The sequence below is a fragment of the Arachis hypogaea genome, chromosome 6, assembly GCF_003086295.3.
Source record: "Arachis hypogaea cultivar Tifrunner chromosome 6, arahy.Tifrunner.gnm2.J5K5, whole genome shotgun sequence".
Classification (NCBI taxonomy): Eukaryota; Viridiplantae; Streptophyta; class Magnoliopsida; order Fabales; family Fabaceae; genus Arachis; species Arachis hypogaea.
The window spans coordinates 29,401,021-29,420,167 of NC_092041.1; the positions used below are offsets into that span (position 1 = coordinate 29,401,021).

A 19,147-nucleotide genomic window follows, 5' to 3' on the forward strand; every position below is an offset into this window, starting at 1 on the left:
ACCACAGCTTCACCCACTATACGTAGCAGCAACCGCAACTCTAAATGCGACATACAACAACAGGGACTCGACCTACATTACCGAAACCTCAGAATTTTTAACCAAACATAACATAATACTTATACGCTAGCAGTGAGGGTTTCAAGGCAAGAACAACTTACTGCGCAAAGAAAGGAACCCAGAACGAAGTAGCTGCAGCTGCAACAGCGAACTCCGACGGTGTTAGTGCTGCTCCCGGCGACCATGCATGATGGCTATAACCATGATAGCGGCTGGAAGAATGGAAGCAGCAACAGCTGAGTCTCATCACATTTTCTCCCTCTCCGCGAGCTCCTTCTCTCTCTTTGAAGCTCGATGGCGGCAACAACTTGAGGCGACGACGACAGATCTGGCGGCGACAGGAGTCACATCGGCGGCAAACAGTGATCTTCCCGCGGTGGCTCTGGGCAGAATAACACGTCTTCCCTCTGTTTGTGAATCTCCTTGGACGGCGATGATGAAGACCTTGACGGCGACACCACCCTCTCCTCGCGCGGTTCTCTCCCTCGGTTCTGGTCTTCCTCTGCGATGGTGACGACGGCGGTTCCAGGCTCCTTCCTATGACGCTCTTCCCTCTCTTCCTCTTTGCTCTCTCGGATCTCTCTCCTTCTTCGTTCATGGGAGTGTGGGTGGTTATATGTGGAGCTTTTGGTTGGTGATGGAAGGAAAATGGGGATTAGGGTTATGGATTCCAATTTGAGAATTAGGGTGAAATTAGGATTTTGATTTTGAAATTAAGGTTCGAGTATAGTATTAATTTAAAACTAAATTTAATCCAATATAATTAACTTTAAGAATACTATTTATCTTTTCAACTTACAAATTATTTTTAATTAAGAGCTCTAATTTAATATTAGAAATAAATAAATAAATTTTTTTAGTTCATAAAATTAATCAAAACCTTCAATTATTCAACTTAAATGGTATAAAATTCTTATTATTTTCAATTACTAAAACTTTAAATTCCTAATATGAAAATACTCGATTATTTAAAAAATTGTATAAATCCTAATAGATTTTAAACTTAAAGTATCCTAAAATATAGTTTAATTATTTTTAGGAAAATAATTTTCTTTAAATAAAAATATCAACAAATATAATAAATTAAAATAACTTACTATTTAATTTTCAAAAATTTGGACTCTTACAATTTTCACCATATACCAAAAGTGACTCTATACAACCACAGAGAACACAAAATATCAATATAACTAGAAAAAATCACTAACTACAAAAATATAAGAAAAGCATAGCCTATTAAGTAGAGTATTAATTTAAAACTAAATTTAATCTAATATAATTAACTTTAAGAATACTATTTATCTTTTCAACTTACAAATTATTTTTAATTAAGAGCTCTAATTTAAAAATAGAAATAAATAAATAAATTTTCTTTTAGTTCATAAAATTAATCAAAACCTTCAATTATTTAACTTAAATGGTATAAAATTCTTATTATTTTCAATTACTAAAACTTTAAATTCCTAATATGAAAATACTCAATTATTTAAAAAATTGTATAAATCCTAATAGATTTTAAACTTAAAGTATCCTAAAATATAGTTTAATTATTTTTAAAAAAATAATTTTCTTTAAATAAAAATATCAACAAATATAATAAATTAAAAATAACTTACTATTTAATTTTCAAAAATTTGGTCTCTTACAATTTTCACCATATGCCAAAAGTGACACTATACAACTACAGAGAACACAAAATATCAATATAACTAGAAAAAATCACTAACTACAAAAATATAAAAAAGTGGGATACCACTGGATCCAGTGGTATGGAAACAACATTCTGAGTATTATTTAGTTGAACTCCTTTCGCATCCTATGCAAATAGAAAACAACATCTCGGCTTCTTTCATGCATATAAACAATAATTAGAATATAACATAACAAATAAAATCATTTAACCTATTCTGGAGGTTGATTTGTAGGTTCTTGTGATGATTGGTTTCTATTTTGTTATTGCTTTGCCTTCTTTCTCTTTGGTTGCCAATTTTGGTTTGCAGGTGCTCCTTTGCAAGTCCTGTGATAGTATCCCTCCTGTCCACATTTACTACATGTAACTTGAAAGACTTCTTCACCTTATTACCTTGTGGTGGCATTTGAGACTCATCCACCACATCAACAATCCTTTTTTTTGGTTGGTCTTCCAGGGGGTCTCTTAATTATTGGTGCCTTTGGTCGCAGCCTATTAGTTTCCTCCAAAAACTCTTTACCAATTTGCTTGTTACCCAAGTTCTGTCAATCATGTTACTTGTAAACCCCATAAAATTAGTAAATGATTAGTCAATAAATTAAATTTGAATAAAGAAAATTAAAAATATGAATTTTATATTAAAATAGGATAGAGCTAATTAAAACAAAAATTTTGAAACTAATTTCAAAGAATTTGATCCAAGATTGGACCGAATGAACCGAATCGGTTGAACCGGGCCCAAAATGGGCCCAAGGCCCAACCCTTTCAGCCCAAGTAACTTAATGAAATTCCTCTCTCCTTCCACATTCAGCCAAGAATACTGAAACAAGCTAAGGGGAAGAGAAGAGAAGGTTCCAACCTAGCACCTTGATAAACCCATATTTTATGATATATTTTGTGCTTAATCTGAGTGATTTATTTAATCCTTCACCCACTTATTCATATTAATTGCATGGTTTTACTTTCCCTCCCTTATTATGTGATGTATGTGAAAAACATGTTTCCTATGCTTTAGAATTAATTATTTTAATTACCTTTATTTCCATTCGATGCCATGATTAGTGTGTTGAGTAGTTTCAGATCTTCTAAGGCAGGAATGACTTAAAGGATGGAAAAGGGAACATACAAAAATGGAAGGAAAGCGTAAAACGGAGTTTTTGGAGAAACTGGCATCCACGCGACCGCATGGACGACGTGACCGCGTGCCAAGAGCGAAGAAGCAGCGACACGGCCGCATGACTGACGCGACCGTGCGCCTAAAGAAGAACACCTATGACGCGGCCGCATGATGAGCGGATAATTTATACGCTTTTTGGCATTGTTTTTAGTATGTTTTTAGTATATTTTAGTTAGTTTTTATTATATTTTTATTAGTTTTTATTTAAAATTCACTTTTCTGGACTTTACTACGAGTTTGTGTGTTTTTCTGTGATTTCAGGTATTTTCAGGCTGAAATTGAGGGACCTAAGCAAAAATCTGATTCAGAAGATGAAAAAGGACTGCAGATGCTGTTGGATTCTGACCTCCCTACATTCAAAATGGATTTTCTGGAGCTACAGAAGCCCAATTGGCGCGCTCTCAATTGCGTTGGAAAGTAGACATCCTGGGCTTTCCAGCAATATATAATAGCCCACACTTTGTCCGAGATTTGATGGCCCAAACCGGCGTTCAAAATCAGCTCAAGACTGCTCGGCGTTTAACGCCGGAACTGGCACAGAAGTTGGAGTTAAACGCCCAAACTGGCACAAAAACTGGCGTTTAACTCCAAGAAAAGTCTCTACACAAAAATGCTTCAATGCTCAGCCCAAGCACACACCAAGTGGGCCCGGAAGTGGATTTTTACGTCATTTACTCATATTTGTAAATCCTAAGCTACTAGTTCTCTATAAATAAGACCTTTTGCTATTGTATTTTTATCTTTGGACGTCTAGTTCTTAGGTCATCTGGGTAGCTATCTTTGGACGTCTAGTTCTTAGATCATGGGGGCTGGCCTCTCGGCCATGCCTAGACCTTGTTCTTATGTATTTTCAACGGTGGAGTTTCTACACACCATAGATTAAGGTATGGAGCTCTGCTGTACCTCGAGTATTAATGCAATTACTATTGTTGTTCTATTCAATTCAGCTTATTCTTGTTCTAAGATATCACTTGTTCCTCAACTTGATGAATGTGATGATCCGTGACACTCATTATCATTCTCACCTATGAACGTGTGCCTGACAACCACCTCCGTTCTACCTTAGATTGAGTGGATATCTCTTGGATTCTTTAATCAGAATCTTCGTGGTATAAGCTAGAATTGATGGCGGCATTCTTGAGAATCCGGAAGGTCTAAACCTTGTCTGTGGTATTCTGAGTAGGATTCAAGGATTGAATGACTGTGACGAGCTTCAAACTTGCGATTGTGGGGCGTTAGTGACAGACGCAAAAGAATCACTGGATTCTATTCCGACATGATCGAGAACCGACAGATGAATAGCCGTGTTGTGACTGAGCACGTTGAACATTTTCACTGAGAGGATGGGACTGTATCCATTGACAACGGTGATGCCCAACATATAGCTTGTCATGGAAAGGAGTAAGAAGGATTGGATGAAGATAGTAGGAAAGCAGAGAGACGGAAGGGACAAAGCATCTCCATACGCTTATCTGAAATTCTCACCAATGAATTACATAAGTATCTCTATCTTTATTTTATGTTTTATTTATCTTTTTATCATTAATCCTCCATAACCATTTGAATCCGTTTGACTGAGATTTACAAGATGACCATAGCTTGCTTCATACCAACAATCTCCGTGGGATCGACCCTTACTCGCGTAAGGTTTATTTCTTGGACGACCTAGTGCACTTGCTGGTTAGTTGTGCAAAGTTGTGATAAAGAGTTGAGATTGCAATTGAGCGTACCATGTTGATAGTGCCATTGATGATCACAATTTCGTGCACCACCGCATGACTGACGCGACCGCGCGACAAAGAAAACTCCAATCAACACGACCGCGTGACCCACGCGGACGCGTGACAGAGGTCACGCATCAGAAATTGTAGAAAACACTCATAGCAGATTCTGAAGCCCTTTTTGGCCCAAATCCAAGTCCAGAAGGCATAGACCAGAGGTTATGAGGTGTGGGAATGCATCCATTCACGGAGTCTCGGCATTTTTAGTTACTTTCTATGATTTAGATCTAGTTTGGAGAGAGGTTCTCTCCTCTCTCTCTTTAGGATTAGAATTTAGGATTTAGGACTTCTCTTAGTTTTAAGAGTGACTCTCAATCCAGGTTCAATGTTCTTTTACTCTATGTTATTTCTTATTTTCAGACATTTGAATGCTTGCTTGTATTAGTTATGTTGCCTATTTGGCTTATGCTACATTCTTGTTATGATTTTCTTATTTAATGCTATTTGAGGTATTTCAGTTTAATATTGCTTTATTTATTTATGCCATTGATTATTCCCAATCTGAAGACAATTTTTATTCCAGCAGATTTAATTTCTTTTCCTTTTGGTCTTGGTTGAGAAATCAGTAACTCAGGAGTTATCTTAGCTCAACATAATTGATAACTGTTATCTTTGCTAAGTGAACTGAACTTCAATAATCCTAACCTTTTCTTAGGAAATAAATAGGATTTGAAGGTCAACTAATTAGTCCCTTGACTTTCCTTTGCTTTAGCAAAAGTTGACTAAGTGGAATTAAGATTCAACTTTCATTATTATTGATAAGAATAACTAAGTCTGGACTCCCAATTTCTCCTACCTTGCCAAAGGGTTTGCTTTACAGTATTTATTTATTTTAATTGTCATTTAAATTATTTGCCATATTTATTCCTCATTCTCAAAACCCCAATTTTACCTTTTTTTATAGCCAATAATAAGAACATACCTCCCTGCAATTCCTTGAGAAGACGACCCGAGATTTAAATACTTCGGTTATCAATTTATTTAGGGTTTGTTACTTGTGACAACCAAAACGTTTGTATGAAAGGACTTTTGTTGGTTTTGAAGCTATACTTGCAACAGGAATTTATTCTAAATTCTATACCACGCAAAAGTTCTCTCATCAAAATGGCGCCGTTGCCGGGGATTTGGGCTCTTTTTGACGTTAGGATTTTTGCTAGTAAAGAATTTTATAAAGTTGCGTTGTAAGTATAGATTCTAAACCAACAGAAATCCCTTCGTACAAACGTTTTGGTTGTCACAAGTAACAAACCCCTAAATAAATTGATAACCGAAGTATTTAAACCTCGGGTCATTTTCTCAAGGAATTGCAGGGAGGTATGTTCTTATTATTGGTTATGAGTTTGTAAATTGGGGGTTTTAAGAATGAGGAATGAATATGGAAAATAATTTAAATGGCAGTTAAAATAAATAAATAATGTAAAGCAAATTTTTGGCAAGGTATGAGAAATTGGAAGTCCAGACTTAGTTATTCTTATCAATAATAATGAAAGTTGAATCTTAATTCCACTTAGTCAACCTTTGCTAAAGCAAAGGAAAGTCAAGAGACTAATTAGTTGACCTTCGAATCCTATTTATTTCCTAAGAAAAGGTTGGGATTGTTGAAGTTCAGTTCAATTAGCAAAGATAACAGTTATCAATTATGTTGAGCTAAGATAACTCCTGAGTTACTGATTTCTCAACCAAGACCAAAAGGAAAAGAAATTAAATCTGCTGGAATAAAAATTGTCTTCAGATTGGGAATAATGAATGGCATAAATAAAGAAAGCAATATTAAACTGAAATACCTCAAATAGCATTAAATAAGAAAATCATAACATGAATGTAGCATAAGCCAAATAGGCAACATAACTAATACAAGCAAGCATTCAAATGTCTGAAAATAAGAAATAACATAGAGTAAAAGAACATTGAACCTGGGATTGAGAGTCACTCCTAAAACTAAGAGAAGTCCTAAATCCTAAATTCTAATCCTAAAGAGAGAGAGGAGAGAACCTCTCTCCAAACTAGATCTAAATCATAGAAAGTAACTAAAAATGCCGAGCTCTTCCTCAATGGATGCATTCCTCCACTTCATAACCTCTGGTCTATGACTTCTTGACTTGGATTTGGGCCAAAAAGGGCTTCAGAATCCGCTATGAGCATTTTCTGCAATTTCTGGTGCGTGGCCTCTGTCACGCGTCCGCGTGGGTCACGCGGTCGCGTCAATTGGAGTTTTCTTTGTCGCGCGGTCACGTCAGTCATGCGGCCGCGTCATAGGTGTTCTTCTTTAGGCGCGCGATCGCGTCAGTCATGCGGCCGCGTCACTGCTTCTTCGCTCTTGGCACGCGGTCGCGTCGTCCATGCGGTCGCGTGGATGCCTGTTTCTCCAAAAACTCCGTTTTACGCTTTCCTTCCATTTTTGTATGTTCCCTTTTCCATCCTTTAAGTCATTCCTGCCTTAGAAGATCTGAAACTACTCAACACACTAATCATGGCATCAAATGGAAATAAAGGTAATTAAAATAATTAATTCTAAAGCATAGGAAACATGTTTTTCACATACATCACATAATAAGGAAGGAAAAGTAAAACCATGCAATTAATATGAATAAGTGGGTGAAGGATTGAATAAATCATTCAGATTAAGCACAAAATATATCATAAAATATGGGTTTATCAACCTCCCCACACTAAGTAATAGCATGTCCTCATGCTATGTCCAAGGTAAAAAAATAAGGTTTGAAGTGGTTGGATGCCATGCAATGCAATTCTAATCTAAATGCAATTAACTAAATGCATTATTCAATTCTAATTTATTCACTCATATATAAAGCTTACATGTAGTTAAATCAATTCACATTCTCAAGGAATCATATATATATAGCCAACCTTAGATAATGATAAAGCACTTTTACAATTGAGATGGGAGAGAAAAATATTTTATAAACTTGCAAGACAATTAGTAAATTAAGCATAGATATATGTTAATGAGTTATTGAACCCTCACTGGATTTTGTGTTTACTCTCCAATCACTCAGTGTTTATTGGGTTAATCACTCTTATTCTTCTTTTTATCCTTACTTTCTATAACTTTGTTCTTCCTCTAATTAATCAACAATTATAAAATATAGACATACCAAAAATTATGAGGTCTTTAATTAAAGTTGTAATGGGGCCAAGGTAAAGGTGATGGTATATGTATAAGGCTAAGTGAGCTGATAAGTGAATCCTTAATTAGTCTAAGATCTCACCTAACATACATAATTTCTAAAGTAAAGCTTCTTTACCTATTTTTCCACATTTTTTCACTTTTTATGTCACATGCTCATATTTTGTTCTTATACCATGTGCATTTGCTTTAATTTGCACTTTTTTTTAATGCACATGGTAATTAATTATTTTAATTTTACATGAGCATGCTTCCCAAAATGTCTTTATTCTTTTCAACTTTTCTACCTTTGTTTCTATCATCCATGTTCCCAAAAAGTTTCCCCACACTTAAACAATTACACTATTTCTATCTTAAGCTAACCAAGGATTCAACTTGAGATTTTTTAATTTGTTTTTCTGCTTAAGGTTAGTAATGTGGATATAAAACAAAAGGGATTAAAAGGATCAAGGGGGTTAACAAGGGTGATGTAAAAGGTAGGCTTTATTTGGGATAAGTGAGTTAAAATCAAACAAGGCCTCAATCACTCTCTTGGTATGTATCTATATTCTATAATCGGACATATAGATTAAAACAAAGCAAAGAACACCAGAATAAAAAAGAAGGATGGAACACACAGGAATAAGATATTATGGTTTAAATGTAACCATACAATTAAGCTCAAAACTCACAAGCTATATGTTCTCAGACTCATAAATCATATATCATTCATATATGTCACACAGGTTTAGTTAAAATTTCCCATTATTCTCAATATAAAATGTAAATCATGTTGCTTGTATGCGAAGTTTGTATTCGTAGGTTTTGATGAATGACAAACCAACAAACGACATGAAAGACAAACCAACAAACAACTTGAATGAACAAGCATGTTGAAAGATCAACCAACATTCAACGTTGAGGAATGAAGAGTTGAAAGCAACACAACAACAACAAGAAACTCAAGTCCACAACATTTGAAGACAAGTATAGTGTCTTAGGACTTAGGTAACTTCTTGTTAAGAACCAATTGCTAAATCTCTCAACACACACTCACAAAATGTTTTGATTATCATATCATATGCACATCTTGCAATTCGATGCTAGCCAAATGGTTTAAAACTTGTTTTCAAAGGTACAAAAGCATAGGAATTGACTCCAACAAGTTTGAGATCAATCCTAAGTATTTTGAAGTGATTTTAAGCCATTCTTTAAGGTTTGCATCGATGCACACTCATCTTGCATCGATGCAAAGCATGCAACGACTTGTTGCATCGATGCAAAGATGTTTGCATCGATGCAACCTAGCTGAAAATTCAAATTTCAGCTTCAAAGACACATTTGCATCGATGCAAAGTGTTATGCATCGATGCAAATGATTCAAAAACATAAAAAACGGCTAGTTTTGACAAAAAGGCTCCATCCCATTAACTCCCCAACGTTTCTAAGGTTTGGGGAGTCTATAAATAGATGGATTGAAGCCTTATTTCATATACTTGAGTATTTGCAAACTATCTTGTTCATATTCTTTCATTCTACACATTTTTTAAGGTGTTATAATACACAATTTGAGAGAGCAATATCAATTGGTTCAATAGTGCTAAACTTGTAATCATACACTCTTCTAGAGAGTACTCATTTCATCTCAACAATTCTTTGAGAATTGTTTTCTTGTACACTTTGTAAATTGGAGTGTGATCTCCAAGGTTGAGTCAAGAGTTATAAACACTATAGTCGGTGAGGATACCAAAGAGGTATACTAAGTACTCAAGGCAAATCTTAGAGAAGGTATCTCTAAGTGGAGTGGGTTAGTATACGAGTGGTGATCATATACCGTGAGGTGTTAGAAACTAAGGACTCGGATTGTAAAAGGTTTTGCGCGAGCACCTTGAAGCTTGGCAATAGTGGAACTTCTCAATAGCGATTGAGAAAGAAAGTGGACGTAGGACAAGGATTGTGCCGAACCACTCTAAATAGCGTTTGCATCTCTCCAAACTCATCTCTTCAATATTATTGTCTTTTACCTTTGAGCAAATAAATTGTGATCGAAAAGTAGCTTCGTAAGTACTTAAGGAGTAGCTTAAGTCCGATTGGTGAAAAGCTTGATCAATTTATTTGAGTTGGTGTCTATTGGAAAGTAAAAGCTCCTTATAAATGCTTAGCAATTGAGTTAAGCTCTTGAAAAAATACTAGTACAATAACACTTTTGTATATTGTCTTTAACTTTCGCAAAAAGATTCATTGTTGTTGCAATACTCAATTCACCCCCCCTCTTGAGTAATTGTGCATAGGTTCTACATAAAATATATTAGATGGCTAAAGTTTTAGTGTTCTTCCTTGATGAAATGTTGTTAACTTAACTACATGATGTAATACTTTATATACAAAATGTATGGATTGTTTTGATCTTGTTTAAATTTTCTAGTCTACTCCTTTTATTTTGATCAAATTAAACTATTATATGCCAAAAGGGTAAACTATACTAATTAATCCATTAATAAGTTAGAATTGCAAACTAAACTAAATAACTAAAATATGAACTAAAAATGCAAAATGCAGAAAAAGAGTAGAAATACATAAAAGTAGCAATGTATAAGTACTCAGAAAATAACAATAGAAAAGAAAAATACAGAAAAATATCCAAAATAAAAGAGAAGAGTCTGTAGTGGTTCACCAAGATAATACGCCAGAGATGGCGACCTCCCCACACTTAAAATGGAGCATCGTCCCTGATGCTCAGTCAAGCCGGGTGTGAAGGGGTGTCATCACTGGTAGGAATAGTAGCTGGAGTCTCGGTGGTGGTGGGCTGAGGATCTGGCTGCTGTAGAGGAGGTGTTGACTGGATCGGGATCTCAGGATCTGCAGCCTCAATCTGATGTGGAACCTCTGCCTGGGGAGCAGCCTGCTCTGTGCCTGCCTGCGGATGGGTCTCCTCCTGGGAATGAGTCTCCTCCTCGTGCTCATCCGCCTCCTCCTCTGATGGCTCTAATGGTTTGTCAGGCTCGGAGGGGATGTCACTGCCCTGTCGGATCATCAGCTTCAGATGCTCATAGCGTCGCTTGTTGCGACGCTCCGATCTCTCATACCGGCGCCGGTGACGGCGCTCAATCTGATCTAGTTGTCGAAACAAGCGGTGCACGAGGCAGTACACTGGCTCTGAGGCAGGTAGAGGTGCAGTGGTGGCAGCAGGGGCAGCTGTGGAGGAAGAGGGTCCGGCGGACGGTGGGTGGTGCACAAAATTGTGATCATCAATGGCGCCATCAACATGGTACGCTCAATTGCAATCTTAACTCTTTATCACAACTTCGCACAACTAACCAGCAAGTGCACTGGGTCGTCCAAGTAATAAACCTTACGCGAGTAAGGGTCGATCCCACAGAGATTGTTGGTATGAAGGAAGCTATGGTCATCTTGTAAATCTCAGTCAGGCAGATTCAAATGGTTATAGATGATTTATGAATAAAGCATAAAATAAAGATAGAGATACTTATGCAATTCATTGGTGAGAATTTCAGATAAGCGTATGGAGATGCTTTGTCCCTTCCGTCTCTCTGCTTTCCTACTGTCTTCATGCAATCCTTCTTACTCCTTTTCACGGCAAGCTGTATGTTGGGTATTGGTGCGCGAAATTGTGAACAATACTTTTTCACAACTCTCATAACCCCCGGTAATGGCTCCAAAAACGTGGTAGCTCAATACCATGGCATTACACAACTTCGCACAACTAACCAGCAGGTGCACTGGGTCGTCCAAGTAATAAACCTTACGTGAGTAAGGGTCGATCCCACGGAGATTGTTAGTATTGAAGCAAGCTATGGTCATCTTGTAAATCTTAGTCAGGCAAACTCAAATGGATATAGTGATGAACGAAAATAACACAAAGGTAAAGATAGAGATACTTATGTAATTCATTGGTAGGAACTTCAGATAAGCGTATGAAGATGCCTTCCCTTCCGTCTCTCTGCCTTCCTACTGCCTTCATCTAATTCTTCTTACTCCTTTCCATGGCAAGCTCGTGTAGGGTTTCACTGTTGTCAGCAGCCCAATTGGCGCGCTCTCAACGGCGTTGGAAAGTAGACAACCTGGGCTTTCCAGCAATGTATAATAGTCCATACTTTGCTCGAGATTTGATGGCCCAAACCGGCGTCCTAAATCAGCTCAAAACTACCCGGCGTTAAACGCCGGAACTGGCACAAGAATGGGAGTTAAACGCCCAAACTGGCACAAAAGCTGGCGTTTAACTCCAAGAGAAGTCTCTACACGAAAATGCTTCAATGCTCTGCCCAAGCACACACCAAGTAGGCCCGGAAATGGATTTTTATGTCATTTAGTCATCTCTGTAAACCCTAGGCTACTAGTTCTCTACAAATAGGACCTTTTGCTATTGTATTATAATCTTTTGATCACTTTTGATCTTAGGATCATCTTTGGACGTCTAGTTCATTCTTAGATTATTGGGAGGCTGGCCTCACGGCCATGCCTAGACCTTGTTCTTATGTATTTTCAACGGTGGAGTTTTTACACACCATAGATTAAGGTATGGAGCTCTGCTGTACCTCGAGTATTAATGCAATTACTATTGTTCTTCTATTCAATTCAGCCTATTCTTGTTCTAAGATATTCATTTGCACCCAAGAACATGATGAATGTGATGATTATGTGACACTCATCATCATTCTCACTTATGAACGTGTGCCTGACAACCACCTCCGTTCTACAAGCAAACAAGGCTTGAATGTTTATCTCTTGGATTTCCTTAACCGGAATCTTCGTGGTATAAGCTAGAATTGATGGCGGCATTCAAGAGAATCCGGAAGGTCTAAACCTTGTCTGTGGTATTCTGAGTAGGATTCAATGATTGAATGACTGTGACGGGCTTCAAACTCCTGAAGGCTGGGTGTTAGTGACAGACGCAAAAGAATCACTGGATTCTATTCCAACCTGATTGAGAACCGACAGATGATTAGCCGTGCCATGACAGGGTGCGTTGAACATTTTCACTGAGAGGATGGGAGGTAGCCACTGACAATAGTGAAACCCTACATACAGCTTGCCATGGAAAGGAGTAAGAAAGATTGGATGAAGACAGTAGGAAAGCAGAGAGACGGAAGGGACAAAGCATCTCCATACGCTTATCTGAAATTCTTACCAATGAATTACATAAGTATCTCTATATTTATCTTTATGTTTTATTCATCATCCATAACCATTTGAGTCTGCCTGACTGAGATTTACAAGGTGACGATAGCTTGCTTCATACCAACAATCTCCGTGGGATCGACCCTTACTCGCGTAAGGTTTATTACTTGGATGACCCAGTACACTTGCTGGTTAGTTGTGCGAAGTTGTGATAAATAGTTGAGATTGCAATTGAGCGTACCATGTTGATGGCGCCATTGATGATCACAATTTCGTGCACCAAGTTTTTGGTGCCGTTGTCGGGGATTGTTTGAGTTTGGACAACTGACGGTTCATCTTGTTGCTTAGATTAGGCATTTTTCTTCAGAGTTTTTAAGAATGAATTCTAGTGTTTCAAGGTGATGTTCTTATCATCACCAATGCTGATTGATCTTCATCAATTTAGCTCTTGAATGCAATGTCCTGCTGAAGCTTGGCTAGCCATGTCTAATTTCTTTAGACTGAAGCTTTAGACTAACATTGCATGATTCCTGGAATTCTCATTAAGAATTTTGATACCTTTATTTTCTTGTCCACTTAATTTTTGAAAAATCCAAAAAAAATTACAAAATCATAAAAACCAAAAATATTGTATGTTTCTTGTTGAGTCTAGTGTCTCATGTTAAGTTTGGTGTCAATTGCATGTTTCTGTTCTTCTTGCATTCATCCATGTGTCTTAAGTGATCTTCAAGATGTTCTTGATGATTTCATTGCTCTGATCTTTGAATTCTCTTGACTTGAGTGTTTTGTTATGTGCATTCTCATTTTGTTAGTGTCAGTAGTATACAAACTGCTAAGTTTGGTGTCTTGCATGCATTGTTATTTGATTTTAGTTGCATTTTGATTATTCCTCATTATTAAAAATCCAAAAATATTTTTAATTTGTGTCTTTTCAAGTCAATAATACAGAGAATTGAAGATTCAAAACATACAGCAGAGGAATTACATAAGAAAAAGCTGGGCGTTCAAAACGCCCAGTGAAGAAGGAAAACTGGCGTTTAAACGCCAGCCAGGGTGCCTGGCTGGGCGTTTAACGCCCAAAAGGGTAGAGCTTTGGGCGTTAAATGCCAGAATGTGCACCATTCTGGGCGTTTAACGCCAGGATGGCACAAGAGGGAAGATTCTGTTTTTAATGCAAAATTTTTTTCAAGTTTTCAAAATCTTTCAAAATCAAATCTTTTTCAAATCATATCTTTTCAATCAAACCTTTTTCAAAATCAAATTCTTTCCATTTTCAAAGATACTTGCTAACAATTAATGATTTGATTCAACATTTCAAGTATGCTGCCTTTTCTGTTAAGAAAGGTTTAATGTTTGAATCATATCTTTTCTTGTTAGCCAAGTCATTTCTTTTTTAAAATCAAATCTTTTCAAATTGTTTTTCAAATCATATCTTCTCAATCACATCTTTTTAAAACCATAACTTTTAAATCATATCTTTTAATCACATCTTTTTCAAAATATTTTTCAATCATATCTTTTTGATTTCTAATTTCAAAATCTTTTTCAAAAATCACTTGATTTCTTTTCCACTCTTGGTTTTCGAAAATCAATTAGTGTTTTTCAAAATGTTTTCAAAATGTTTTTAATTTATTTTCAAAAATTTCTTCCCCTCTTCTCACATCCTTCTATTTATGGACTAACACTACTCTTCAATGCACAATTCGAACTCCATCTCTTTTGATAAGTTCGAATTCTTCTACCTCTCCTTCTATTTTCTTTTCCTCTGACACCTCAAGGAATTTCTATACTGTGACATAGAGGATTCCACATTTTCTTGTTCTCTTCTCTTTCATATGAGCAGGAGCAAAGACAAAAGCATTCTTGTTGAGGCTGGATGAAAGGACCTTGAAGCGAAAGCTAAGAGAAGCTAAGGCACAACTCTCTGTAAAGGACCTAACAGAAATCTTCAAAGAAGAAGACATGGCAGCCGGAAACAACAACAATACCAACAATGCAAGGAAGGTGCTGGGTGACTTTACTGCACCTACTCCCGACTTCTATGGGAGAAGCATCTCTATCCCTGCCATTGGAGCAAACAACTTTGAGCTTAAGCCTCAATTAGTTTCTCTAATGCAACAGAATTGGAAGTTTCATGGACTTCCATTGGAAGATCGTCATCAGTTTTTAGCTGAGTTCATGCAAATCTGTGACACTGTCAAGACTAATGGGGTTGACCCTGAGGTCTACAGATTTATGCTATTCCCTTTTGCTGTAAGAGACAGAGCTAGGATATGGTTAGACTCACAACCTAAAGAAAGCCTGAACTCTTGGGAAAAGCTAGTCAATGCCTTCTTGGCAAAGTTCTTTCCACCTCAAAAATTGAGTAAGCTTAGAGTGGAAGTCCAAACCTTCAGACAGAAGGAAGGTGAATCCCTCTATGAAGCTTGGGAAAGATACAAACAATTGATCAGAAAGTGTCCTTCTGACATGCTTTCTGAATGGAGCATCATAGGTATTTTCTATGATGGTCTGTCTGAAATGTCCAAGATGTCATTGGATAGTTCTGCTGGAGGATCTCTTCATCTGAAGAAGACGCCTACAGAAGCTCAAGAGCTCATTGAAATGGTTGCAAATAACCAATTCATGTACACTTCTGAAAGGAATCCTGTGAACAATGGGACGAATCAGAAGAAAGAAGTTCTTGAGATTGATACTCTGAATGCCATAGTGGCTCAGAACAAAATATTGACTCAGCAAGTCAATATGATTTCTCAAAGTCTGTCTGGAATGCAAGCTGCACCAGGCAGTACTAAGGACGCTTCATCTGAAGAAGAAGCTTATGATCCTGAGAACCCTTCAGTGGAAGAGGTGAATTACATGGGAGAACCCTATGGAAACACCTATAATCCTTCATGGAGAAATCATCCAAATCTCTCATGGAAGGATCAACAGAGACCTCAACAAGGTTTCAACAACAATAATGGTGGAAGAAACAGGTTTAGCAATGGCAAGCCTTTTCCATCATCTTCTCAGCAACAGACAGAGAATTCTAAGCAGAGCCACTCTGACTTAGCAACCATGGTATCTGATCTAATCAAAACCACTCAAAGTTTCATGACTGAAACAAGGTCCTCCATTAGAAACTTGGAGGCACAAGTGGGTCAGCTAAGAAAGAAAATTACTGAACTCCCTCCTAGTACTCTTCCAAGCAATACAGAAGAGAATCCAAAAGGAGAATGCAAGGCCATTAACATGACCTACATGGCCGAATTTGGAGAGGAGGAAGAGGCAGTGAACGCCACTGAGGAAGACCTCAATGGACGTTCACTGGCCTCCAGTGAGTTCCACAATGAGGAACCATGGGAATCTGAGGCTCACACTGAGACTATAAAGATTCCATTGGATTTACTTCTGCCATTCATGAGCTCTGATGAGTATTCTTCCTTTGAAGAGGATGAGTATGTCACTGAAGAGCAAGTTGCCAAGTACCTTGGAGCAATCATGAAGCTAAATGACAAGTTATTTGGTAATGAGACTTGGGAGGATGAACCCCTTTGCTCACCAAAGAGCTGGATAACTTGACTGGGCAGAGATTACCTCAAAAGAGACAGGACCCTGGGAAGTTCTCAATACCTTGTACAGTAGGCACCATGACATTCAAGAAGGCTCTGTGTGACCTAGGGTCAAGCATAAATCTCATGCCTCTCTCTGTAATGGAGAAGCTAGGGATCTTTGAGGTGCAAGCTGCAAGAATCTCACTAGAGATGGCAGACAATTCAAGAAAATAAGCTTATGGACTTGTAGAGGATGTTCTGGTAAAGATTAAAGACCATTACATCCCTGCTGATTTCATAGTGGAAGTGCATGGATGAATCCATCATCCTTGGCAGACCCTTCCTAGCCACAACAAATGCTGTGATTGATATTGACAGAGGAGAATTGATCATTCAAGTGAATGAAGAATCCTTAGTGTTTAAGGCTCAAGGATATCCCTCTGTCACCATGGAGAAGAAGCATGAAGAGCTTCTCTCAAAACAGAGTCAAACAGAGCCCCCACAATCAAACTTTAAGTTTGGTGTTGGGAGGCCACAACCAACTTCTAAGTTTGGTGTTGAACCCCCACATTCAAATTCTAAGTTTTGTGTTGGGAGGTTCCAACATTGCTCTGAGTATCTGTGATGCTCCATGAGAGCCCACTATCAAGCTACTGACATTAAAGAAGCGCTTATTGGGAGGCAACCCAATGTTATATTTAATCCATTTTCCTTTGTTATTTCATGTTTTCTGTAGGTTGATGATCATGAGAAGTCACAAAATCAATTGAAAAAGCAAAAACAAAAAGAAAAACAGCACACCCTGGAGGAAGACCTTGCTGGCGTTTAAACGCCAGTAAGGGCAGCAAATGGGCGTTTAACGCCCAGTCTGGCACTATTCTGGGCGTTTAACGCCAGAAAGGGGCACCAAACTGGCGTTAAACGCCAGGATAGGGCAAGAAGTTGGCGTTAAACGCCAGAAATGGGCACCAGCCCGGCGTTTAACGCCAGAATTTGCATAAAGAGCATTTTTGCTCGCCACTTGGTGCAGGGATGACTTTTCCTTGACACCTCAGGATCTGTGGACCCCACAGGATCCCCACCTACCCCACCACCCTCTCTCTTCTTCTTCACCCATTCACCAATCACCTTAACCACCCTTCCCCCAAAACCCTTCACCTATCAAATCCCATCTTTCTCTTCACCACTCACATCCATCCTTCATAAAACCTCACCTGCCTCACCATTCAAATTCAAACCACTTTTCCTCCCAAACCCACCCTCCCATAACCGAACCCTACCCCTCTCTCCACCCCTATATAAACCCATCTTCACTCCTTCATTTTCACACAACCTAAACACTACTTCTCCCACTTTGGCCGAACCACAAAGCCAACTCCATCTCCTTTATTTCTTCTTCTTCTACTCTCTTCTTTCTTCTTTTGCTCGAGGACGAGCAAACCTTTTAAGTTTGGTGTGGTAAAAGCATTGCTTTTTGTTTTTCCATAACCATTTATGGCATCCAAGGCCGGAGAAACCTCTAGAAAGAGGAAAGGGAAGGCAAAAGCTTCCACCTCCGAGTCATGGGAGATGGAGAGATTCATCTCAAGGGTGCATCAAGACCACTTCTATGAAGTTGTGGCCTTGAAGAAGGTGATCCCCGAGGTCCCTTTCAAACTCAAAAAGAGTGAATATCCGGAGATCCGACATGAGATCCGAAGAAGAGGTTGGGAAGTTCTTACCAACCCCATTCAACAAGTCGGAATCTTAATGGTTCAAGAGTTCTATGCAAATGCATGGATCACCAAGAACCATGATCAAAGTGTGAACCCGGACCCAAAGAATTGGCTTACAATGGTTCGGGGGAAATACTTGGATTTTAGTTCGAAAAATGTAAGGTTGGCATTTAACTTGCCCATGATGCAAGGAGATGAACACCCTTACACTAGAAGGGTCAACTTTGATCAAAGGTTGGACCAAGTCCTCATAGACATTTGTGAAGAGGGCGCTCAATGGAAGAGAGACTCAAGAGGGAAGCCGGTTCAACTAAGAAGGCATGACCTCAAGCCTGTGGCTAGGGGATGGTTGGAGTTTATCCAACGCTCAATCATTCCCACTAGCAACCGGTCCGAAGTTAGGGTATAGACCGAGCTATCATGATTCATAGCATCATGATTGGAGAGGAAGTAGAAGTTCATGAGGTTATAGCCCAAGAACTTTATAAGGTGGCGGACAAGTCCTCTACCTTGGCAAGGTAAGCCTTTCCTCATCTCATTTGCCACCTCTATTATTCAGTTGGAGTTGACATAGAGGGAGACACCCCCATTGATGAGGACAAGCCCATCACTAAGAAAAGGATGGAGCAAACAAGAGATCTCACTCATCATGAAATCCCTGAGATGCCTCAAGGGATGCACTTTCCTCCACAAAACTATTGGGAGCAAATCAACACCTCCCTAGGAGAATTAAGTTCCAACATGGGACAACTAAGGGTGGAGCACCAAGAACATTCCATCCTCCTCCATGAAATTAGAGAAGATCAAAGAATCATGAGAGAGGAGCAACAAAGGCAAGGAAGAGACATTGAGGAGCTCAAGCACTCCATAAGATCTTCAAGAGGAAGAACAAGCCGCCATCACTAAGGTGGACCCGTTCTTT

The 19,147-nt window shown here is 38.3% G+C and overlaps 1 non-coding gene across 1 annotated transcript; it reads right to left on the reverse strand.

Annotated features, from left to right (window-relative positions):
- Positions 1 to 15,341: 15,341 nt before the first annotated feature.
- LOC112700141 (small nucleolar RNA R71) lies at positions 15,342 to 15,449 on the reverse strand. The gene has a single exon (XR_003153059.1). It is a non-coding gene; the product is annotated as a small nucleolar RNA R71 (small nucleolar RNA).
- Between the last annotated feature and the right edge of the window lie 3,698 nt (positions 15,450 to 19,147).